This window comes from Lycium barbarum, chromosome 8 (assembly GCF_019175385.1).
Source record: "Lycium barbarum isolate Lr01 chromosome 8, ASM1917538v2, whole genome shotgun sequence".
In the NCBI taxonomy this organism is placed as follows: domain Eukaryota; kingdom Viridiplantae; phylum Streptophyta; class Magnoliopsida; order Solanales; family Solanaceae; genus Lycium; species Lycium barbarum.
In genome coordinates this window covers 89718380-89744487 of record NC_083344.1, presented here as the reverse complement: position 1 = coordinate 89744487, position 26108 = coordinate 89718380, and positions in this window count along the sequence as shown.

The following is a 26108-nucleotide window of genomic DNA, read 5'->3' as shown; positions in this document are numbered from 1 at the left end:
TCGTAATGTATCTCTTATCTCATGTGGCTATTCATGAACATAGACTCTTAGCTTTCCGGGATGTAGAGGATTCATGAAAAAGAAGGAAAAGCATTCCATCGGATTCATGCCATAGAAAGAATGGACTAGCCTCACATACCTTTTTCGTTTAACTAATCTATCGCTTGCTTGTTCTTTTTCAATGCTCACGTTTCTACCTTCAAGAGAATTCGCATTAACATTAGCTAATCGATTACTTAAATGTGCTTACTAAAGCTAAAGAAAATTGGGCAGCATTTCCTTTGTTTCTACTACTTTCTCCATATCATATATCAACTCCCAAACATCCATAACAACATGCACAATATAATAGGCAACAATCATCATTCATCTATATTACCCACATTTCACAATTTCACTCCAATTTCTCTATAATCATGGTCATAGTTTATTATTGCATTTTATCACATATAATACTTATTCCATGTTCTAAATGTTGTTCATAACATACTTACAATCACAACATATCGATAATCATGACTCAATCCAAGCCTTTACCCAACAATGACACTATTCCCACATTTATGACCCATTTTCTATATCTTTCTACAATCTTACTTATCAAAACATCGTATACGTCGTGCTCTTTGCTAGCCTATTCACTGTACGTTAACGGGAAATTTTCCAAGGTGTAACATTCTCCCCCCCCCCTTTTGGAACATTCGTCCTCGAATGTTAAACACTCGGGAATTCTACGAAAATTTCGCCAGAGTTTCCCCGTTAATATGGCACTACCATCCTGTCACAACAATCCAAAATAACATTGCCTCACTGGGCCACAACACAATAACAATATAAGTTTGGCCACACGTGATCCATATGCATAGAAGAAAACATACATACCTCATACTCTTGGTGTTTCATCTTAGGTCTCTTCTGGGGGATGGAATAAGGGCGGGTACCTGGACTTCATACTCTCTTCTGCTTCCCAAGTTCCTCTCGGTTGTCATTCCACCATAAGACTTTAACTGAAGCTACTTCCTTATTTCGAAGTCTCCGTACTTGCCTATCTAATATGGCAATGGGCATTTCCTCATATGCTAGCTTTTCGGTCACTTGAACATCATCTATTGGGACAATTCTCGTATGATCTCCAACGCACTTGCAGAGCATTGAGACATGGAAAACTGGATGGACTGATTCAAGCTCTGAAGGCAAGTCCAACTCGTAAGCTACCTGACCCAACTTGCTGATAATTTTATAGGGTCCAATGTATTGAGGACTTAACTTCCCTTTTTTGCCAAATCTCATCATCCCTTTCATTGGCGACACCTTCAAGAATACCCAGTCATCAATTTGAAATTCTAAGTCTCGCCGGCGGTTGTCCGCATAAGATTTTGGGCGCCTTTGGGCTGTCAATAGTCGATCTCGGATAACCTTGACTTTTTCTACCGCTTGCTGAATCAATTCAGGGCCTATTAGCTGTACCTCTCCTGTTTCAAACCATCCAATTGGGGATCTACACTTCCTCCCATATAAGGATTCTTACGGAGCCATTTGGATACTGGAATGATAGCTATTGTTATATGCAAATTCAATCAGAGGTAAGTGATCATCCCAACTACCACCAAAATCTAGAACACATGCTCTTAGCGTATCCTCCAAGGTCTGAATAGTACGTTCGGCTTGTCCATCAGTTTGCGGATGAAATGCCGTGCTAAGCATTACTTGGGTACCTAGACCTTCTTGGAAAGATTTCTAGAGCTTGGTTGTAAATTGTGCTCCTCTATCTGTGATAATGGATATTGGAATGCCATGGAGTCGCAAAATTTCTTTGAGATACAACCTCGCATAATCTTCTGCTGAGTATGTGGTTCTGACTGGGAGAAAATGAGCTGCTTTCATCAATCTGTCCACAATCACCCATATGGAATCATACTTGCTTTGAGAACGAGGTAAACCCACGATAAAATCCATGTTGATTACTTCCCATTTCCAAGTAGGGATTTCCATTGCTTGCAATAATCCTCCTGGCTTTTGATGTTCGATTTTGACTTTCTGGCATTTTGGACATTGAGCTACAAATTCTGCTATGTCTCTCTTCATGCCATCCCACCAATATATCAACTTGAGATCATGATACATCTTTGTTGCACCTGGGTGAAATGAATACCGAGAATAATGAGCTTCTTCTAGAATTCGACGGCGCAATTCTGTGACATTCGGAACACATAGCCTGCCTCGGTATCTAAGAATTCCATCAATAGAAGTTTCAAATGGGGACTTCTCTTTTTCATAAACTACGTCTCTATAATGGCTCAACTGAGGATCTTCATATTGTCGCTCTTTCACTTCCATATTCAGGGACAAAAACTGTGGGATCATCAATATTGATTCCTGCACCACCTGAATCAATCACACGTACTCCAAGATTAGGTGGAGTACATGAATCATCTATTTCTTTTTCGGAGGAACTTCACATAGGCTGCCCATTGATCGGCGGCTAAGCACATCAGCTACTACATTTGCTTTTTCGGGGCGGTATAAAATGCTCACATCATAATCTTTCAATAATTCTAACCACCGCCTCTGCCGCAGATTCAACTCCTTTTGTTTGAAAATGTATTGAAGACTCTTGTGATCTGTATAAATATCGACATGCACACCATACAAGTAATGTCTCCACATTTTTAATGCATGAATGACTGCAACCAATTCAAGATCATGAGTTGGATAGTTCTTTTCATGTTTCCGCAGTTGTCTCGAAGCATAAGCAACGACTCTACCGTGCTGCATTAACAAAAATCCTAACCCAACACCGGAAGCATCACAGTACAAAACATAGTCATCTGGCCCTTCTGGAAGTGTTAAGACTGGGGCTGAGGTTAGTTTGTCCTTCAACTCTTGGAAATTGCGTTCACAAGCATCATTCCATTGAAATTTAACTGACTTCTGGGTTAGCTTCGTCAATAGGGCTGAAACAGAGGAAAATACCTCTACGAACCTTCCGTAGTAACCTACCAATCCCAGAAAACTACGAACTTCTATAGGCGTCGGAGGCCTTGGCCAAGTCTTCACAACTTCAATTTTCTGAGTATCAACTCGAATGCCATCATCTGAAATAACAAGACCCTGAAATGTCACTGAATTCAGCCAAAACTCGCACTTTGAAAATTTTGCATATAATTCTCGGGTTCGACGAATTCCAAGAACAATACGTAAATGATCTGCATGTTCTGATTCTGTGCGAGAGTATACCAGAATATCATCAATGAACACTATTACGAATAAATCCAAGAGAGGCCTGAATACATTATTCATCAAATTCATGAACACCGCCGGAGCATTAGTCAACCCAAACGACATCACCCGGAATTTATAATGGCCATATCTCGTTCTGAAAGTTGTTTTAGGAATAGCTTCTTCTCTAACTCTCACTTGATGATAACCCGACCTCAAGTCTATTTTAGAAAACCACTTGGCAACTTGTAGTTGATCAAACAAATCATCAATCCTTGGGAGAGGATATTTGTTCTTTATTGTCACCTTATTCAACTGTCTATAATCGATACACATTCTTAGGGAACCGTCTTTCTTTCTCACGAACAAGACTGGTGCTCCCCACGGTGATGAACTAGGTCTAATAAACCCCTTCTAAAGCAAATCTTTCAACTGTACCTTTAGCTCTTTCAATTCTGCCGGAACCATTCGATAAGGAGGAATAGAAATAGGCTTGGTGTCCGGCAACACATCAATAGCGAAATCAATCTATCTTTCTGGAGGAAGGCCTGGAAGTTCATCGGGAAATACATCTGGAAATTCACTCACTACCAGAACGGATCGGAAAGTTGGCGACTCTGCTTTGGTATCATGAACTCGGACTAGCTGATAAATATAGCATTTAGCTATCATCTTCCTTGCTTTAATGTAGGAAATAAACCTACCTCTTGGAGATGCTGTATTACCCTTCCATTCAAGCACGGGCTCTCCTAGAAATTGGAATCGAACTATTTTCATCCGACAATCAACATTAGCATAACATGAGGCCAACAAATCCATACCCATAATCACATCAAAATCTAACATTTCCAGCTCAATTAAATCAACTTTTGTCTGGCGGTCGCATATCACAATTACACAATTTTATACACTTGTCTAGCTATCACGGGATCACCAACCGGAGTAGATACCTCAAAAGGTTTAATTGGCTCAGGTTTCACCCCAATACTACCCGCAACATATGGAGTAATATAAGACAAGGTGGAACCCGGATCTATCAATCCATACACATCATGGGAAAATACAGATAATGTACCTGCAACCATATCTGGGGAGGACTCGAGATCCTGTCGTCCAGCTAAAGCATTCGCACGGGGCTGAGTGGCCCCTGAAGTAGATGCTCCCCCTCTGCCTCTACCTTGACCTAATGAAATCTGGGGAGTCTGCCTTACCGGGCGCACTGAAGATGAACCAGCCACTGATCCTGTGGGCTGAACCCCAATTCTACCACTCATCGACGGGCAATCTCGCATCATTTGCCCAACCTGGCCACAGGCATAGCAAGCACCTGAACCTTGGTGACACTGTCTGGAATGCAATCTACCGCACTGGCTGCATCGCGGTACTGGGGGTCTTCTCTGGCTATAAGCTCCCCCAAATTGAGAATCTGAGGCCCTTGAACTCTAACCCTGTCCGGAACAAAAAGAGCGATCAAATCTCTTACCAGTAAATCGTGGAGGTGCACTAGTCACCGACTGGCCTGAGTGTCTAGAATGTGTCTGCCTTGATCCCCCTCTATAATCACTTCCTGCCTCCCATAGATCTGGCCCTCTTACTTTGCCTCCTATGGATATCACGATCACCCCTTTGCGGAGGTTGTCGTCCTTCTAAATTCTGGGCATGGGCTTGTATTTGGGAAATATCCATCTCATCTTACAACGAAGCCGTCAAACAATCCTTAAATAAATATGGTCCTAATCCACTCACAAACCTGTGTACCCTATCTCCCATATTGGCCACAATAGTCGGGGCATACCTAGCCAATGAATTAAACTGAAGGCTGTATTCCCGGGCACTCATATTTTCTTGCTTTAAATTTAAGAACCTATCCGCTCTAGCTCGGCGGACCTCGGGTGACAAATAGTGGCGGATGAAAGCATCTACATTTTCTTGCCACACGGGAGGAGGCGCATTTTCTTTTCTTGATGCTAGCCAATTATTGTACCACAATACTGCCACGTCTCGGAGTCTATAAGATGCCAACTCCACAGATTCAGTTTCGGAGGCATGAATAATCCTCAATGTTCTCAGCATCTCATCAATAAAACCTTGCGGGTCTTCATCCCGCTTTGACCCGAAAAACTCCGGAGGATTCAAACTCATAAAATCCCGAGCTCTAGTACTAGCTTCCCAATCACTTGAACCTGCAGTCTACCGCTGTGCCTGGGCGGCAACTAGCTGCCTTAATAAATGGATGGCCTCAGTCATTTGTTGACCCGAAGTAGCCGGTGGGAGAACTAGAGGCGTAGGAGCCGGAGCTGAAGCCCCTTCTTGTCCCTCTGTAATAGGTGGGGTGGAAGAAGCATTAGATGGAGCCTCATTATGTGATTCACCCTCTTCTACGTTCATTGGCGGCTCCCTTTCTACCCACTTTTTCATTGTAGTCTTACCCTTTTGGGCGGCTGTAGCTTTTCCCTTTGGCGGCATTTCTGAAATCATAGCACACTGTTAAGAGGAGAAAATCTTATAACAAAGCTCTATCGCACGATCTCTTAATATGAAAGATGGTCATTTTTCCTAAATGCCCCGTAGCCTCCTATTTATTAGTGTGGCGCGCAACACACCATAAACAAGACTCTAGACACGGCTCGTAGACACTTCCTAGGACTGAACTGCTCTGATACCACTTTTGTCACGACTCGACTAGGGGCCGTGATGGGTACCCGGGGCTAACCATCGAGCACCACTCATTCCTTTACTTATCATACTCATTAAGCGTTCTTTTATCAAGTTCATGCTCAAATCATAGAAAAATCATTTTTCGTTTGGAAACATAATTACTTTTATATACATAATCCCTTCGGCTATCAAAATAACATAAACATATACAATAGTAACATTGTGAGACCATACTACCCACACATGCGTATCTACGAGCCTCTACTAGAGTACTAAACATAGGGATGGGAGAAGACCCCATCGTGCCCAAAATACATATATATATATATATATATATATATATATATATATATATATATATATATATATATATATATATATATACACACACACAAAAGAATCAACCAAATAGCACCTCCGGAATAATGGAGTACTCCTGTAGATCTGCTGATGACTTCTACGAGTTCGGATCACCTCCCTGTCTACCTGTGGGCATGAACACAGCGTCCAAAGAAAGCAGACGTCACTACGAACATTGTACTGAGTATGAGAGGCATAAGTAATATTAATACGTCAATGAGATAAAGGAAGCGTCAAATAAGGAGCAATTTGTAACTGAATGTCAACTATAAAAGAAATATTGCATGTTGGCTTAGTTCATAACCATCATCATATCATGTATGCATATATGTATAAGCTGCCCGACCATATAGGTACGGTGTGATAATCATTAGCATGCGTCCAGGCCTCCCACGTCCGGGGTACCATCTCATGCCGCCCACTAGTGGTGTCTGCCCATGCCATCTAGACATAGTGTATACGCTGCCCGCGTTAGCGGTGTCTGCCCGGCTATATAGGTGCGGTGTAATATCATCAACCTGTACTCATCATAATGCATGCGTAGAAACTCAAAGACAACTATACTTTATCGAGGTGACCTAAGGTCGTGAACCCCTGACTCCATTATGGAGCATTTATGAGTATTCTACCTCACCTTGAAGGAAATAGTATATAAGGTGAGTGTATACAATAAACAACATCATTAACTTTATAGGAACATCATATCATGAACTCTAGAATCTTTAGACTTAAGCTCATCACCATCATTATTGGTCTCGTAATGTATCTCTTATCTCATTTGGCTATTCATGAACATAGACTCTTAGCTTTCCGGGATGTAGAGGATTCATGGAAAAGAAGGAAAAATCATGCCATCGGATTCATGCCATAGAAAGAAAGGACTAGCCTCACATACCTTTTTCGTTTAACTAATCTATCGCTTGCTTTTTCTCCTTCAATGCTCACGTTTCTACCTTCAAGAAAATACACATTAACATTAGCTAATCGATTACTTAAACGTGCTTACTAAAGCAAAAGAAAATTGAGCAGCATTTCCTTTGTTTCTACGACTTTCTCCATATCATATATCAACTCCCAAACATCCATAACAACATTTACAATATAATAGGTAACAATCATCATTCATCTATATTACCCACATTTCACAATTTCACTCCAATTTCTCCATAATCATGGTCATAGTTTATTATTGCATTTTCTCACATATAATACTTATTCTATGTTCTAAATGTCGTTCATAACATACTTACAATCACAACATATCGATAATCATGACTCAATCCTAGCCTTTACCCAACAATGACACTATTCCCACATTTATGACCCATTTTCTACATCTTTCTATAATCCAAGTGTTTTTAACTTTCAACACCTTAAAAAACAAGGAATGATCATAAAACTCACCTTAGATAATGGAAGAATAAGCCTTGAGTGGGAATTCTCTTCTTGCAGAAAAACCCTAGTCCACTTCCTTCGGGATTTCTTGGCTTAGATAAACTTTGATACGTTTCATACACTTGGTTTGGTGGGTTTGATTAAGTTGATCATCAATTTCTCTTAGGTTCTTGTGGATGAATGATGGAGAGAGTTCTAGAGGATTCTTGAGGTGTGGGGAAGTGGAATGAAATGAATTAATGAGAGAGAGAGGTCCTTATATCATTTTAAATTTGTCCCGACCAGATTCTACGGACCAACATACGGTCCGTATAATTTATACCGACCGTATGTCTGGTCGTAGATCTGGTCCAATGAGGTGTGTCATTCTGGGCTGATTATATGGCCAATATAATTTATACGGCCAGTATGTTGGGCCGTATAATGCCCAGTTCATCCGAACTCATTCTCGTTGACTCGTTTGATCTCCAATCCTTATGGAACATTCTTGATACTTGTTTAACACCTCAATACCAATGTAAAGGACATTATCACTCTTCCCTAAGACATCATTACGCCATCATTAACTTGTCGCTCATAATTCTTACCCGACACTTAACATATCCCTTGGTTTCCTTGACAACCTTCCTCCCTCACCTCAAATGTCTTTAAAATTTCGATTAAAATTGTCAAATGCTATTTCTTACTTATCAAAACATCGTATACGTCGTGCTCTTCGCTAGCCTATTCACTGTACGTTAACGGGAAATTTTCCAAGGTGTAACAGTCATGCCCGTAGGTGGCCATGGAGACAGGCTTGATCCATAGCTTTATTACTCAGGGACTACATAGCGGAGCTCCATTTCATTCAGAGCTACAACTTTTGGTATTTATTCTTTTGTGTACATATTTATGGGCATAGTGGGGTCCTGTCCCGCCTATATGATATGACATACTCTCCTTAGAGGCTTGTAGATATGTGTATATGGTTAGATGTATTTGGCCTTGTCGGCCTATATTTTGGGATATCATTTTATTAGCCTCGTCGGCTCATGTACCTTGATATGGGCATTGTTATTGACGGTGATATATATATATATATATATATATATATATATATATATATATATATATATATATATATATATATGTGTGTGTGTATGTATTGTTGCCCAATGGGATTAGTATGAATAATGGATGGAAAGTATGATTTAGCTATGTGGCTCACCTAGATATAAATGTGAAAGTATGATAAGAGGTGCCCGGGTGGGTTAGCACCGGGTGCCCGTCGCGGCCCTCCGGTTGGGTCGTGACACTCAATTATCATTATTTCTTCATCCGGGAAGTAAGTCCATAGAGGTACGGGATTGTCATCTACCAGGCTTCCTGCCAGTAGATCTGCCAATGCTTTCCCTTTAACTGTTTTCTCTGCGACGTATTGAATGTCGAACTCACTTAATAGCATTTGCCATTTGGACAATTTCTCTAGGGGCATAGGCTGGCGAAAGATGTACCTTAGAGGGGCCATTCTTGAGATCAAATGAGTCGTGTATGCGGCCATATAATGCCTTAACTTCTGAGACACCCAAGTCAGAGCGCAACACGTCTTTTCTACCAAGGAATATCTGTATTCGTAGGGTATGAACTCCTTACTGATGTAATAGATAGCCCTCTCTTTCTTGCCGGTTTGGTCATTTTGTGCTAACATGCACCCAAAAGCATTTTTCGATACTGACATGTATAGCAGCAAAGGACTTCCCGGCGTTGGTGGGACCAAAACGGGTGGATTTGACAGGTATCTCTTGATTGTGTCAAAGGCTTTCTGACAGTCTTTCGTCCATTTAGTTGGAGAATCTTTCTTGAGGAGTTTGAGGATTGTTTTCTATGATTACGGTGGACTGGGCGATGAAGCGTCTAATGTAATTCAACCTTCCTAAGAAACTCATGACCTCTTTCTTCATTCTTGGCGGTGGGAGTTCTTGGATTGCTTTGATCTTTGTGGGATCTAACTCAATACCACGACGACTGACTACGAATCCTAGTTATTATCCAGTAGGCACTCCAAATGTGCATTTTGTAGGATTCAACTTCAAATTGTACTTGCGGAGTCTGTTAAAGAATCTTCTTAAATGTTTGAGGTGGTCCTCACCCACTCGGGATTTGATGATGACGTCATCCACATACACTTCAATCTTTCTATGCATCATATCATGAAAAATGGCGATCATCGCCCTCATGTAAGTAGCGTCGGCATTCTTGAGCCCAAAAGGCCTTACCTGGTAATGATACACTCCCCACGGTGTGATGAATGCCATCTTTGGAGCATCTTCTTCATCCATCAGTATCTGATGATAGCCCGCGTAGCAATCCACAAAAGATTAGACCTCATGCTTGGCGCAGTTATCAATGAGTATGTGAATGTTCGGGAGTGGGAAATTATCCTTTGGGCTAGCGTGGTTAAGATCATGATAATCCACACAGATCCTTGTTTTCCCATCTTTCTTTGGTACTGGGACTATGTTTGCCAACCATGTCGGGTACGGTGTCACTTCAACAACCCCCAACTGAATCTGTTTTTCTACTTCTTCTTTGATATGAATGCTGACATCAGGCTTAGGCTGCCTGATTTTCTGTTTTACCAGGGAAAATCCTTCAAGGATCGTCAACCTATGGGCAACAATATTCGTACTCAAACCCGGCATATCGGCATATGACCAAGCGAAGACATCTTCATACTCTTTCAGCAGACTCCGATATCCTTCTTTTTCAGTTTTTGTCACGTGCACACTTATTCTAGTTTCATGAACCAACTCTTTATTTCCAAGATTAACTGCCTCTGTTTCCTCTAGATTTGGCGTTGGTCTGTTCTCGTATTCTTCTTCGACATCTATTAACCCTTCCGATTCAGTTATCCCTTCTTCTTGATCATTATTTTGTTCGTCGTCGTTTTTACTTGTTTCGTAATATGTCATGACATTATTCGTGGCCTTTGTATTATTACTGTAAAACAAAATAACATGGTTATTAATCATGTAAAAGCAATTTTAACTACGTATTTATATATAATTTATATGTATATATATTTATATAGGTATAGTAAAACGATTTTATCTTTATTATAAACTTTGAGGCGTTTTCATTGAAATTTAAAAGAGTGATACAAAATGTGATCCTGACTAGGAATGGAACATTGAGCCATTTTCGTTATTAAACAACACGTAAGTAAAAAACATGAAAAGGCGATAAGCCGGGCCTCAAAGCCGACTTTCGCTATTTTTTCTGAAAATGAGCATTCTTTCTACCGCAAAGTGAACAACCGGGTAGAAGTCCATCCGCTTATTGTCTTTCCTGGTTCAACATGGTAAATATCTAATGCTTCAAAACATTCTTCAATGATGGTTGCACATTCTTCTTCCCAAAACAACATCCTTAAACCCTCTTCAGGATCCTCGCTGTTGTGACCCAATGGGCATGCTATGAAGGACTGGTATAGATGAGGGAACGACTTTCTCATTTTAACGGGACCTCTCTGCCCATATTCTGCTTCTTCTTCTTCTGCCTCACATGGCTTGTATCCAACCCCAAATCGATACTTCCCATGTTTGATACTTACTATTTCTCTGATTCCTTGTAAGTTCTTTCCTAGAACTTTCCCGGGCTTATACCCACTCCTTATCATAGTTGTAGTGACCATTTTGTAGACTAGCAGCATAGGGATATCTTCATCATATCCTCTACGACTTATCATGCCTAATTCAACAGTGTGAAAATCAGCACCAACTGGTGACTTCTCTATGACTGGTATAGAGTTATTCGGATAGTTGTGGACACTTCCTTTGCCGTGAATCATGACTTCTTGATCATCCCATATGAATTTGAGAGATTGGTGTAACGAAGATGCTACAACCCCGGCGGTGTACAACCATGGTCGACCCAATAAGGTTATAGCCTATTTTGATGTCCATGATAATGAATCCCACTACAAACTCTACGGGGCCTATTTGTGTGTGTAGATCTATTTCTTTAATTGGGTCGTTGGTCATGCCATCATAAGCTTTTACGTTGGTTCAACTCTGACGGATCTTGCCAATATCATACTCGAGTTTTTTCAGAGTCGTCACAGGGCATACATTCAACCCAGCTCCGCCGTCAATCAGCACTTGGGGAATAATCTTGTCACGACAATTGATTGTTATGTGCAGGGCTTTAATGTGGGACTTCCCTTCCTTTGTTAATTCGTCATCAGAAAATGATAGTGTATGTGCTCGCACAACATACCCCACAATTTCGGCCAATGTTTCACTTGTAGTGCCGGCGGGTATTTGGACTTCATCCAAGGCTTTCATTAAAGCTAAGCGATGTTGAGATGAACTGAGTAGCAGGGACATTACCGATATCCTGGTAGGAGTCTTATCCAGGTGCTCAACGATCGAATAATCATTGACTAGCATTTGCCTCCAGAAGTTTTCAGCTTCACCCTTGGTGATTGGTCTTTTTTGAGGGTTTTCGCGTTCGAGCACAGGTTCTTTTGGGGCATAACACCTTCCTGACCTGGTCATACCCTGAACCACATCAGCTATCTCTTTTTCTTTATTGATCATCATCTGGTGTGGCGTTTTGATCACAAAGGGTGTATTCTCAACTGGTCCTGATGTTTTGAGTATGAATGGCTCATTATGAATTCGAGCGACTGTCGAGGGGTATTTGAGCACGAAAGGCTCTCTTTTGGCTACAACAGATTACACTCATTTGTCAAAGGGATTAATACTTCTTTTCACTCCTGTAAAGACAACGAGGCGACTGTGCGTTCTCACCCTTCAATATCTAGAAAAATTATCGTCGGGCTCTCTTCCCATTCGTCACCTATTTCTATCATGTGAATTTGGTTTCCTCCATGCTTTGGGAGCAGATTTGTGTCCACATTCGGAGCTGTTGGTTCCAGGATAAGCTAATGATTGTTAATCATATCCTGTAGTTTGTGCCTTAGGTTTATGCAATATTCGGTGGCATGGACAACTTGGTTAGAATGGTAGGCGCAAGTGAAATTCGGCCTGTACCATCGATCCGTGGGATTAGCAGGTTTTGGTGGAACAGTGCTCATTCGCCCGGCGTCTCTTAGCTTGATAAATAAACTAGTCCTTGATTCTAGCAAATGAGTGAATGTTCTCATGGGTTTCTTTTGGGGTGCCTCATAGTTTGCTGGCGGAGGCTGGTTTTGGAAAGTCTGCTTTTGTGGAGCTTGGTTATTGGGTACTGGCATTAGATAATTTGGTCGTGGATCTCGGTTGCTTGGTGCTGGTGTTTGATAATTTGGTTGAAGCTTGGTAGCCAGGTTGTGTGTAGCACACAGCCATTGGGCTATATTGGGGTAGAGTGGTTATATAGTTGGTTGGTGGAGGTGATTGGTAGTTATCTGGATTTTTGTGGGTCATCTCTTTTCCTCGGCTTTTTTGGCTAGTAATTCTAGAAACATAGGCTATATCTTCTCTTTTATTTTTTGCCACCTATGGCACAAGACACACTTGTACTGTTTATTACGCTAACAATCCTGTCGGTCTTGAGGCCATCTTCGATATCTTCCCCAATGGCGACTAAATCCGCAAAGGAACTCCCTTTCATAGTTATCATTTTGTCAAAGTAGTCAGTTTCTTGGTACCATATGAAAGCGGCTACCAGCTCAGCTTCAGTCATAGGTGGTTGCACACGCGCTGCTTCGTCTCTCCAGCGACTGGCATATTCTCGGTAGGTTTCGGTCGATTTCTGATGAATTTTCTCCAATGAGAAGCGATCAGGCACATTTTTCACATTGAATCGGAATATTTCCATGAAGGAACCTGCCATTTATTCCCATGTTTTCCATCCGCTAATGTCGTATGAGATAAACCATTCCATAGTTGTTCCTGACAGACTTCGACTAAACAACCTCATGAGCGAGGCTTCATTTCTGCCATTTCCAACCAACTGGTCGTAGTAAGCCCTCAAGTGGGTCCTGGGATTTCCTAACCCATTGAAGTGATCAAATTTGGGAATTTTGAAGCCTTCTGGAAGACCCAGGTTTGGATGTATACACAAGTCAGAGTATCTTAACCCCTCTTTCTTTTTAGAGCCATGTTCCAGTTCAGCAATTTTCTTCCCCATCTTCTTCTCGATCTTGTCTATTCTTGCTTCAAAGAATATTTCCATGTTATCCAATTCTGGCGAAGAGTCAATATGGGTGACATGGTTATGAAAGTGACATTTGGTTGCATGGGGTGAATCACACGAATTCCTGTTGCCTGAGGGGCTTGATGAGCATTTGCGTTTATAACATGAGCAATTGTTTAAAAAGCTGGGGTTTGGTGGGAGAAATTCCCCACATGGGTGGTATTTTGGCATAGTGGAGATTGAAAAGTAGCCCTAGTCTGGGTTAGCAAGAAATGGTCAAAAATTGGTAAATCCATATTTAGGAAAGTGGGTGGAGGTTTCCTAGCCTCAACATTAGTAGTGTTTTATTTTTCGGCCCTCAGGCGGCCCACTTCCTCTCTAGCTTCAGCTAATTGCCTCATCAGCAGGCTAACAGCCACTTCCAAAGGCATTCCAGCTATGCCAGCTTTTGGGGTACCTTCGACTAAAGTAGTTTTGTTCGGTGCTAAAGTTTCAGGCATGTTTTCTACTTGAGGGTTTAAGGACGCTAGAATAGCTTTAGATCGAGTGACTGGTGCCAACGAATCGACCGCTGCCTATAAGAGAAGACAACTCAAAAGCTCCCTAGTTAGGTTTGAGTACGAAACACAAAATATCACGTTGTTTGCAGTTCATAGCACATAGAATCATACATTTTATTTCAACTCTTGATTGATTCACATTCCAAGGGTATCTCGGTCTTTTTGTATTTTTGGGATATTGATTTCTTTGGTAAGTGGTTTGTATGGTTGATTTGCTTCTACCCATCCTATACTAACGGGGATTTAGATTTTTATTATAAAAGGACGGAGTCTTAAATAGACTGCCTACGTATCCCACCAAAAGGAAATCAGGTCCATCCGTAGTTCAGGCATGCACAGAAAAGGTTTTTTCCTATGCTACCCGAGACTTAGTTTTTCTACCCTGACCAGGCTTTAAGTAAGCTTCCCACGTATCCCCACGGGACATCAGGTCGGCGTGGTTCCGTTTACATAAAAAGGGAAAAGGATACTCTATCTTATTGAAAGCAGTAATGGGATACTTATGTTTTTCTACCCAACCGTACTGAGAAAGCCTTCATTGTCTTCTTCATCTTCATTTTCTATCCTTGTCTTCCCGCGACAATCCAAACATGGCCTTCATTCACGAGGCGTTCCAGGTCAAGCTTGAAATTCACACATTCTTCAATGTCGTGGCCAGGGCGGCCATAATGATACAGGCAAACTCTTTCTTTTGGGGATCCCGGGCGACCCTGATAGGTTTGTGGCACTGCTCTTATCTTCTTCACACTACATAGTAGGGAGTGAATCCTGGCGTATGACTCTTCGAATTTGGAAAAGTCGCTTCTCCAGAACCTAACCTTTGATATTCTTTCTGGATGATTTCTTCCTTGGTCATGAGTCAAGAGAGAGTGGGGTCCCCATAGTTGGCTAATTCTCACTTGGTCAATCCATTGGATAAGCTTCCTTTCCAATGCTCCAAACTCATTGGCGGTATGTCCTGACTGACTTCGGTGGTAGTGGCATTTCTTGTAAATCATAGAAGGACCGCATGGTGGCAACAGATTTGGGCTTTGTGCATACACTCCATAGCTCCCCAAAGTCTCCAGGAGTTTTTGTTTAGACAACTCTATTGGCGTACCCCAATTGTGCGATCTTTTGCCCTTGGGAATAATTGTGCATGAAACTGGAGGTTCTTCGAGTTGAGATTCGTGCGGGTTTCCATAGACTTTCAAATTAGGGATAAGTAGTTCGTCGTCTCCATATGGTATGGGGTCAAGCCTTTCTTGTTGACTGAGTGGGACATAACTCCCAAGTGGTGCTTCAGGTGTCTTTCTCTGCGTCACCCGATTGGCGGGGTGTTACTTTGTTAGTTCCTCAACATAAGCCAAGAGGGTTTTTTCTTCTTTCATTTTCTCATTGGCTGCCTTAGTGGTTTGGACGGCTTCTTTCATTCTAGTAGTGGCTAGGGCCATTCTATCATCCCATTATCGATTTTTCTCACTTGTTGCTTCCATGTCCTCATCGTCACTGACTAGGTTGACGTAAGGAGAAGTCGCACTCATGCTGTCTGGAGTTTCCATTTCCTATTAGCAAATCAACCTTTTAAAAGTGGGGCTAAATTTGTTTTTGGTTTTTCTTTTAGGTAGTGACCGGAATGTGGGCGCATCAATAGTTTTCAACAATATATATGATTTTCACACAAAGCAGTTATATCACATAAGCATTTAGACAATATATAATTTGCTTTCTTATACCTCGTTGCTCCAAGGGTACTAGCGTATGAAGCAAAATTGTACCATATATAAAACAAATGTATTGTTCCCAAAAAATAAAATTCCAGTGCTTTTCATTATTAGTATTTTTCCCAAGTGGGATTACAAGGCTTTTTTAAAGTAAATGCAATAATCAGAAAAGTCCACTCCACGAACAGAAATCTGCTCTCTATCATCTTGTGCCTTCTTGGCCCTTCGAAGGGCGGACTGAATGGCTACATGGGCTGACATCAATGCTTTCCTAATCCACTGACCCCTCTGATCGTCAGTCAATGACGTCCCTGTATCTATGGCTTCCTTAACAAAAGTGTCAAGCCACTCCAATCTCTTTAATGAAGCATCTGCCTCGTCTATCAAACTCTCAATTATCCTCTGATCATATTCTATCTTTGCTTGATGATCCATTTCTCTTCCTTCTATTTGTCCTTTCATTCTTCTAACTTGAATTGCATTTGCGGCTTCCTTATCCTCAGTAAATTTGTATAAATATGGCCTTGGAGTGGCAGTACCAGCTAACTTACCTCTAAGCCACTCGTAGTAATTTTCATTATGGCTTGGATTGTTTGGATCCTTATCCAACTCATCTTTCTTTATCACATTCTTCCAATCTTTCTGAGCATCTTTTATACCTTTGATACGTCCTTCATCATAATCTCGTACAAACTCTCCCATATTACCTACATTCGGAATAACCTGTCTCATACCAAACTGTCTAAGTACTCTCAATGGTGTGTAGGGTCTGATTCTCCTAATGCCCATAAGCGATAGATATAGACGCCTACGGCTCTTGATACAAACAGTCTTGGAATGAAAATCAGGTACCCTCCACCTGATATGTTCTTCTCTTAGTCTAAAAAATATGTGAGCCCATCCTCTTTTATCTTGAACCCCATAAAGTATAGCAACGAATCCCAAGTCATCCTCTCTCAGGGCTGGATCTGGGCGGGTAGATGAACCGCTTTTATCCAAATTTTTAAGTATCCACCATTGGACTAAGAGGTTGCAACCTTGGAAGTACTAATAATGGTCGCGACATTTCTCCAAAGCTCGGTATATATCTGATAGGATAATGGGGATGATGTCAAAATATTTGGTAAACCCATTCATTGTAACTTCCCTAAGGACAACATGGGCAACAAAGACAACCCGGGTATCAATAGCTAGGGAGGCCTTTAGTGGAAATACCATGGTCCCCAATAGACAGGTGATAAAGGCTAGTGTTTGGTTAGCTTCCCAGGACCGGAGTGAGGAAAACTCAAGGATGTGGTTCTCGTACCCTTGTTTAGATGAATACCTCTCATATAACTCTCTAAAGGCTATAGTGGGTCCTTGTGCCCAATCGGCTCTGTTGACAGCAAATATGTCTTTGATTTCTTTTGGGGCAGGTTTGTGAGGGATATGGATATTTTGAGCTAATTTCTTTTTGGACCTGTTAGCACTTCCTACGCTTTCCAAGACATCTCTAATCTCTTCTAAAGTGGGAGTCATCTCTATCTCTCCAAATCTGACGTGTCACGCCTCAAATCTAGAGTGGCATGACCGGAACTCGATGCCAACTAGGCCTGAGCGAACCATTCTAAATCTGAAACATAGGGGTGTAACCCCCGACCTAAACCGGTAAGGCCTACCTGCTTACAAACAACACTAACAAGTCGGCGAGGCCGCAATCTGGAAGTATATATAAATAACGACTATCTCGTCTGCACTGGGCCTACACACCCAAAATATATATACAATTGGGCAAGTCGACGAGGCTGCTATGATCGTACAAAGCCAATAGTATCCAACAATCATACACAATCCAACAAGGCTATCACACGGACACACTATATACAGGACTCATCAACAAGCCACTAGGGAGATGTGTGACTATATCATACAATCTGGAATCAAAAAGGAAACTCCAAAGGACCTGGAAACTCCGAACAGAAAGGGAGCTCACCAATCAGCTAATGTCAGATTCTCCCTATTGGGGAGGTCTATTAATCCGTCGATCTGTACCTGCAGGCATGAATGCAGCACCCCCGGCAAAGGGACGTCAGTACGAAATAATGTACCGAGTATGTAAGGCAATGATAACTGAAAATGAATTGGAAACGATACAATCTGGAGGCCCCCTGAACATCTCTCCAGACCTGTCTCATATGTAATGCAATATAATACTATTATATATGTCTCACTGACCAAGTGGCCAGGAAACCATAAAATCTCACTGGCCATATAGCCAGGCAATATGTCCCACTGACCCATCGGCTAGACAATCTGTCTCACTGACCTGTAGGCCAGGCATATTTGTCTCACTGACCCGTAATCCAGGCATATCTGTCTCACTCCCGGGCGCGTTCGCGCAGGGTTATTCCCTACCCTGGTAGTCTGTCTTAATATGCTCATAATGTTTGATTCTGATGTCGGACTCATGCACGGTTTGTTGCGTTGGAAATTAGACTTCATGAACTTCAATTTAGGCTTTTGCGTTACTTCAAAATACCTCATATACTAAAAGCTATTATTTCTCCAAGTTGGACCAAAATTGTCCCCCATATGTTCTCCAAAATCCCAACAACTTGATTTCCTTACTCCACCTGCCCTTCAATCCTTCCCTAACTTATTATATGAACTTAAACCCTCATAATCATAAGGTAGGCGCATATAATCTCATATATCCTAGAAGGTACTCCAGTATCCACAATTACGCAGTTAACACCTAACGAATCTTAACGTACCAACTACGAGGTGTAACATTCCTCCCCCTTTAGAAACATTCATCCTCGAATATTAAACTCTTTGGAATTCTATGAAAATTTTACAAGTGTTTTTCCTGTAATTGTACCACTACCATTCTGTCACAACAACCCAAAATATACAGTGCCTTATAGGGCTATAACAACTACGACAATAATTGCCCCACACGACCAAGGAACTATAAGAAGGAAAGCGTTATGCACCAGGGGACAACGACGTCTCTGTCTGAACTTCTTCTGGGAGTGGAAACAAATGTGGATACTTGGACTTCATATCTTTCTCAGCCTCCCAAGTCATTTCTTCCGTATTATTGTTTCTTTAAAGAACTTTCACTGAGGCTACATCTTTAGTTCTTAGCTCCGAACTTGTTTATCCAGGATTGCAATGAGAACCTCTTCATATTATAGTTGCTCGGTAACCTGAACATCATCGATGGGCACAACTCTCGAAGGATCTCCAACACATTTACGGAGCATGGATACATGGAAAACTGGGTGTACGAACTCTAAGTTGGAAGGTAGTTCCACCTCATAAGCTACCTTACCCATCCTACGAATAATCGTGTAAGGCCCAATATATCGATGACTAAGCTTACCCTTTTTACCAAATCTCATGGCGCCTTTCATCGGCGGCACCTTTAGGAATACCCAATCATTAAATTGGATCTCCAAGTCTCGTCTGGGATTATCTGCGTAAGACTTCTGTCGACTTTGGGCTGTTAATAACCGATCTCGAATAAGCTTAAATTTATCCACCGCTTGCTGGATTAAGTCTGGCCCTACTAATTTTGTCTCTCCCACTTCAAACCATTCAATTGGTGATCTGCACTTTTGCCCATATAAAGCTTCATATAGGGCCATCTGAATACTGGAGTGGTAGCTATTATTATATGCAAACTCAATAAGAGGCAAGTGATCATCCCAATTTCCCCCTAAATCTAGCGCACGTGCCCTTAACATATCTTCAAGGGTCTGAATGGTACGCTTAGCCTATCCGTCTATCTGGGGTGAAATGCTGTGCTAAGATTCACTTGATTCCCCAAACCCTCCTGGAATGATTTCCAAAAATTAGCCGCAAACTATATACCCCTGTCGGAGATAATGGATACAGGAACACCATGAAGTCGGACTATCTCCTTAATATAAAGCTTTGCATAATCCTCGGCGGAGTACGTAGTCCTGACCGGTAGAAAATGTGCTGATTTTATCAATCTATCAACAATTACCCATATAGAATTAAACCTACGTTGAGAACAGGGTAAGCCTGAGATGAAATCCATATTAACTACTTCCCACTTCCAAGTCGGGATCTCCATAGCTTGCAATAATCCACCGGGCTTCTGATGTTCAATCTTCACCTGTTGACAATTAGGATACTGGGCTACGAACTCTGCTATATACTTCTTCATTCCATCCCACCAATAAACCTCTTTAATGTCACGGTACATCTTTGTTGACCCAGGATGGATTGAATAGCGGGAGCAATGAGCCTCTGCCATAATCCTCTGACGTAACCCCACAATATCAGGAACACACAACCTACTGTGATACCTGAGGACTCCCTCTTCAGTAACCCCGAATGGTGATTTCTTCTTTTGTGGAGTTATATCCTTGTAATGGGTCAATGAAGGGTCTTCATACTGGCGTCTTTTCACCTCGGCTACTAAGGATGATGTTGCTATAGTCTGAATAGTAACTCTGGCATCTCCTAAATCTATAACTCTGACCCCAAAATTGGCTAGCTGAAGAAGCTCATAAGCTAGATCCCTTTTTCCAGCCTGCATGTATGCTAAACTACCTATATATTTGCGGCTGAGGGCATCTTCGACCACATTCTCCTTCCTTGGGTGATACAAAATATCAACATCATAATCCTTTAGCAATTCTAACCACCGCCTCTGCCGCAAGTTTAGCTCCTTCTGCTTAAAGATGTACTGAAGACTCTTATGATCTATATAGATGTCGACATGAATGCCATATAAGTAATGTCTCCAGATTTTAAGTGCATGAATCACAACTGCTAATTCTAGGTCATGAGTTGGGTAGTTCTTCTCGTGCTTCCTGAGCTGTCTAGAAGCGTAAGCAATCACCTTGCCTTGCTGCATCAATAAACAACCCAATCCGACCCTCGAAGCGTCACAATACACAGCATAGCCCTCGGATCCCTCTGGAAGTGCTAGAACTGGTGCTGAAGTCAACCTATCCTTCAATTCTTGAAAACTCTGCTCGCATGCATCTTTCCATTGGAACTTGATTGCCTTCTGAGTCAACTTCGTCAACAGGGCAAAAAGAGAAGAGAATCCCTTTACAAATCTTCTATAATACCCTGCTAAACCCAGGAAACTACAAACCTCCGTCGGCGTCATAGGTCGAGACCAAGCCTTCAAAGCCTCTATCTTCTGAGTATCCACTTTGATGCCCTTATTTGAAACAATATGGCCTAAGAAAGCCACGGAGCTTAGCCATAATTCGCATTTGGAGAATTTCGCATACAACTTCTGGTCCTGAAGGACCCTGAGTACCATATGAATGGTCTGCATACTCGGTCTCTGATCGGGAATAAACCAGAATGTTGTCTATAAACACAATCACGAACAGGTCCAAGATGGGTCTGAATACACGATTCATCAGGTCCATGAATACAGCTGGAGCATTAGTCAATCCGAAAGACATAATAAGGAACTCGAAATGGCTCTATCTAGTCCTAAATGCCATCTTCGGAATGTCCTTCACTCTGATCCTGACCTGGTGATAGCCTCCTTCACTCTGATCCTGACCTGGTGATAGCCAGATCTCAAGTCTATCTTCGAGAAATATCGAGCACCCTATAGTTGATCAAATAAATCATCTATCCTCGGAAGTGGGTACTTGTTCTTAATCGTCACCTTATTCAACTGTCTATAGTCGATATACATCCGTAGCGAACCGTCCTTCGTTCTTACGAACAATATTGGGGCTCCTCACGGTGACATACTAGATCTGATAAAGCCCTTCTCCAATAGATCCTTGAACTATTCCTTTAACTCTTTCAACTAAACAGGGGCCATCCTATAAGGAGGGATGGATATCGGCTGAGTACCTGATAGTACATCTATAGCGAAGTCCATTTCTCACTCTGGCGGAAGACCTGGAAACTCATCTGAGAACACATCTGGGAACTCATTAACTACAGGAATGGACTGAAGGGTTGGCAGTTTTACTTCTGTATCCTGGACTCCAACTATATGATAGATACATCCCTTCGAAATCATCTTCTTCGCCTTGAGATAGGAAATGAATCTACCTTTCGGCAAAGCCGTATTGCCCTTCCATTCCAAAGTTGTTTCCCCCGGAAAGTGGAACGTAACAGTCTTCGTCCAACACCCCACACTAGCATAAACGAAAGCTAACCAGTCCATTCCCATAATGACATCAAAGTCAACCATCTATAACTCTATAAGATTTGCTATGGTCTGACGACCACAAACAACTACGGAACAACCACAATAAATCTTCCTAGCAATAACAGGCTCACAAATAGGTGTAGACATATAAAATGGTTCATTCAACAATTCTGGCGCTATACCAAATTTTCCCGCAATAAGTAGAGTGACACAGGACAAATTGGACCCCGGATCTATCAACGCATAAACTTTATATGAACAGACTATTAATCTACCTGTCACAACATCTGGTGAGGACTCCAAGTCTTGACTACCTGCCAAAGCATAGATGTGGTTCTGAGCAACGCCTGCACCAGAAGCTCCGCCCCTACCTCTGCCTCTATCTGTTGAAGACTGAGACCTGTGCCCAGGAGGAGCACAGATGCTGATGATCCTGTTGGCTACGGCATACCAGAAGGTCTCCCCTGTGGGAAGTCCCTCAAGAAATGATCCAGGCTGCCACATGTATAACAAACTCTCGATCCATACTGACATTTCCCATTGTGCGCTCTCCCACAGTTACCACACTGTTGTGGTAGTGATCTACCCTGCCCCGAACCTTTCTGCTGCTGTGACCCGGATATACAGGAACTCTCACCTAGTCCAGATGGAATATAATACCCCTATCTATATCCAGAGACTGAGCTGATGGTGGCCTAAATGGCCTACCCTGATGTTGGGGTCTAAAACTCCCCCTACTCTCACCCTGCTGACCAGTAGTCTTAGCCCTCTTATAATACTCCCTTTCCATGCTCTCAGCTGCCCGCCACTGACGTCTATGATCCTCACAGTTCTGTGTGAATGCTTGGATACGAGTAAGGTTCATATTATCACTCACCGCCGCATTGGTACAAGCCTCAACATAGTCGGGGTGCAAACGCGCTATGAACCTGTAGATCCTGGCCCTCGATGAATCAAAAAAGGATGGAGCATATCTGGCCAAGGAATCAAATCAAAGGCAATAATCACGAACGCTAGAACTACCTTGTTGGACAGTCAAGAACTGGTCTACCCTCGCCTCTCGTATCTCCAATGGTAAATAATGATCAAGAAAGGCCTCTGAAAACTCAAACCAATACGCGGGAGGTGCCTCAGGACCTCTGGCATGCTCTGACCTTTCATACTATAAGACCGCTATATCACAAAGCCTGATAGCCGCTAACTTTGCTGCCTCGGTCTCGGTAGCATGCATGACCCTAAAAATACGCTGAAGCTTATCGACAAAGTTCTGTGGATCCTCGCCCCGCTTAACCCTTGAGTGCTCTGGAGGTTCAAGTGTTAAAAAACTGACGAACCCTCAAACTGTAGGACCCATTAGCGGTCACTGCTCCAGCAGGTGCCCTCGGCTGTCTCTGTGTCATCACAATCTGGGTCAATAAGTGCACCGCCCTCCTAAGATCCTGGTCTGTCAGTGCGGGAGGGGGTACTAGAGGTACTGTCTCCCTTGGGAGCTCCTCGAGTGGTGGAGTCGTCGATGATGGCTGAAATAGGGTCTCACCCTGGCCCTCAGGCCCTACTGTTCCCCTCACCAGCTGTCGTATCACCTCTCCGGTTAGCTACAGTCTTCCTAGCCACCGGCGTAGCTGTGTACAAATATGAAAGAGTAAGTTTGACCTAAATCTCCTATGACTTGGCTCTACAGCACGATTTAGATTTGAAAGAAAGGTAACTAATTCCTAGATGCCCTGTAGCTTCCTGTTTATATGATGTGGTGCACAACACATCTATAAATAAGATTCTACTAGACACGGCTTGTAGACTCCTTAGGACAGACCTGCTCTAATACCAAGTTTGTCACGCCCCAAATCGGTAGTGGCATGACCGGCACTCGATGCCAACTAGGCCCGAGCTAACCATTCTAAATCTGAAACATAGGGGAGTAACCCCCGACCTAAACTGGTAAAGCCTACCTACTCACAAAAAACACCAACAAGTTGGCGAGCCCGCAATCTGGATATATATATAAATAACGTCTATCTTGTCTGCACTGGGCATCCACACCCAAAATATATATATATATAACTGAGCAAGCCGATGAGGTTGCTATGATCGTACCAAGCCAATAGTATCCAACAATCATACATAATCCGACAAGGCTATCACACGGACACACTATATGCAGGACTCATTTACATGCCTCTAGGGATATGTGTGACTATACCATACAATCTGGAATCAAAAAGGAAAACTCCAAAGGACCTAGCAACTCCGAACAGAAAGGGAGCTCACCAATCAGCTGATGTCAGATCCTGCCTATTGGGGAGGTCTATCAATCCGTCGATCTGTACCTGCAGGCATGAATGCAGCGCCCCCGGGAAAGGGACATTAGTACGAAATAATGTACCGAGTATGTAAGAAAATGATAATTGAAACTGAACTGGAAACAATACAATCTGGAGGCCAAATAATGCCCTGAACATCTCTCCAAACCCGTCTCATATGAAATGCAATATAATACCATTATATATGTCTCACTGACCAAGTGGCCAGGCAACCACAAAATCTCACTAGTCAAGTAGCCAGGCAATATGTCTCACTGACCCGTAGGCCAAGCATATCTATCTCACTGACCCGTAGTCCAGGCATATCTGTCTCACTGACCCGTAGGCCAGGCAAAATAAAAATGTCTCACTGAGCAAGTGGCCAGGCTATGTCTCTTCTGTCTCTCTATAACTCAAGGACATAGGGAGGGGATGTAGCCCCTCAGAAAGAATAACATAACACTCGGAACTAGACAACAATATGACAAGCTTAAAATGCTCGTAACGTTTGATTCCGATGTCGGATTGATGCACGATTTGTTGCGTAGGAAACTAGACTTTATGAACTTCAATTTAGGCTTTTGCTTTACTTGAAAATTCCTCATATACTAAAAGATATTCTTTCTCCAAGTTGGACCAAAATTGTCCCCCATCTGTCTTAAAATGCTCATAACGTTTGATTCCTATGTCGGATTGATGCACGGTTTGTTGCGTTGGAAACTAGACTTCATGAACTTTAATTTAGGCTTTTGATTTACTCGAAAAATCCTCATATACTAAAAGATACTCTTTCTCCAAGTTGAACCAAAATTGTCCCCTATCTGTTCTCCGAAGTCCCAACAACTTGATTTCTTTACTCCACCTGCCCTCCAATCTTTCCCTAAATTATTATATAAACTTAAACCCTCATAATCAGGCAGGCGCATATAATCTCATATATCCTAGAAGGTACTCCAGTATCCACAATTACACAGCTAACACCTAACAAATCTTAACGTACCAACTATGAGGTGCAATTGAACACCATTCTGTCATTGTCCCAATAACCAGTAATAATCTCCAGCAGACCCAGATCCCCAGTCATATCCGTCAGCGAAGGTAGATGCCCTATATAACCTTTATCTCTTTCTTCTGATCATTAGTCAAACCTTTCTATCATATCGCTAAACCTGGTGGTGGACCCACAACTATATCAAACTGCACATCAGGAGACATCTGCAAGACAAAACACTGTTAGTTCCCCGCCCCCAAGAAAAATAATTTATTTCACACATGGCACAATAATGCTGCCAAATAGCAAACAGTCTCGTTTTAATTCCATGTATGCTCCATTTTTCTCCAAGTTGGGTTGACTCGATCTAGAGACATTAATGGGCCTTGTTGAGGCCCACCAACGTGTTTGGATGGACAATGATGCAAACGGGTATACATAAAATTAGTATATGCCCACAAATTAAGTTCAAGTACAAAATTAAGAGGCTATGACAATTATGATAATTGTAAAATGAGTTACAACTTTATTGGGCCAAGCCCTATAAACACAACTCAGAACTGTCACAAAATATCACAAAAGAAAGGCCTAAAACAGTGATAACGGCTCAGGGATCAAGACCACAAGTAACAGGCCCAAGCAATA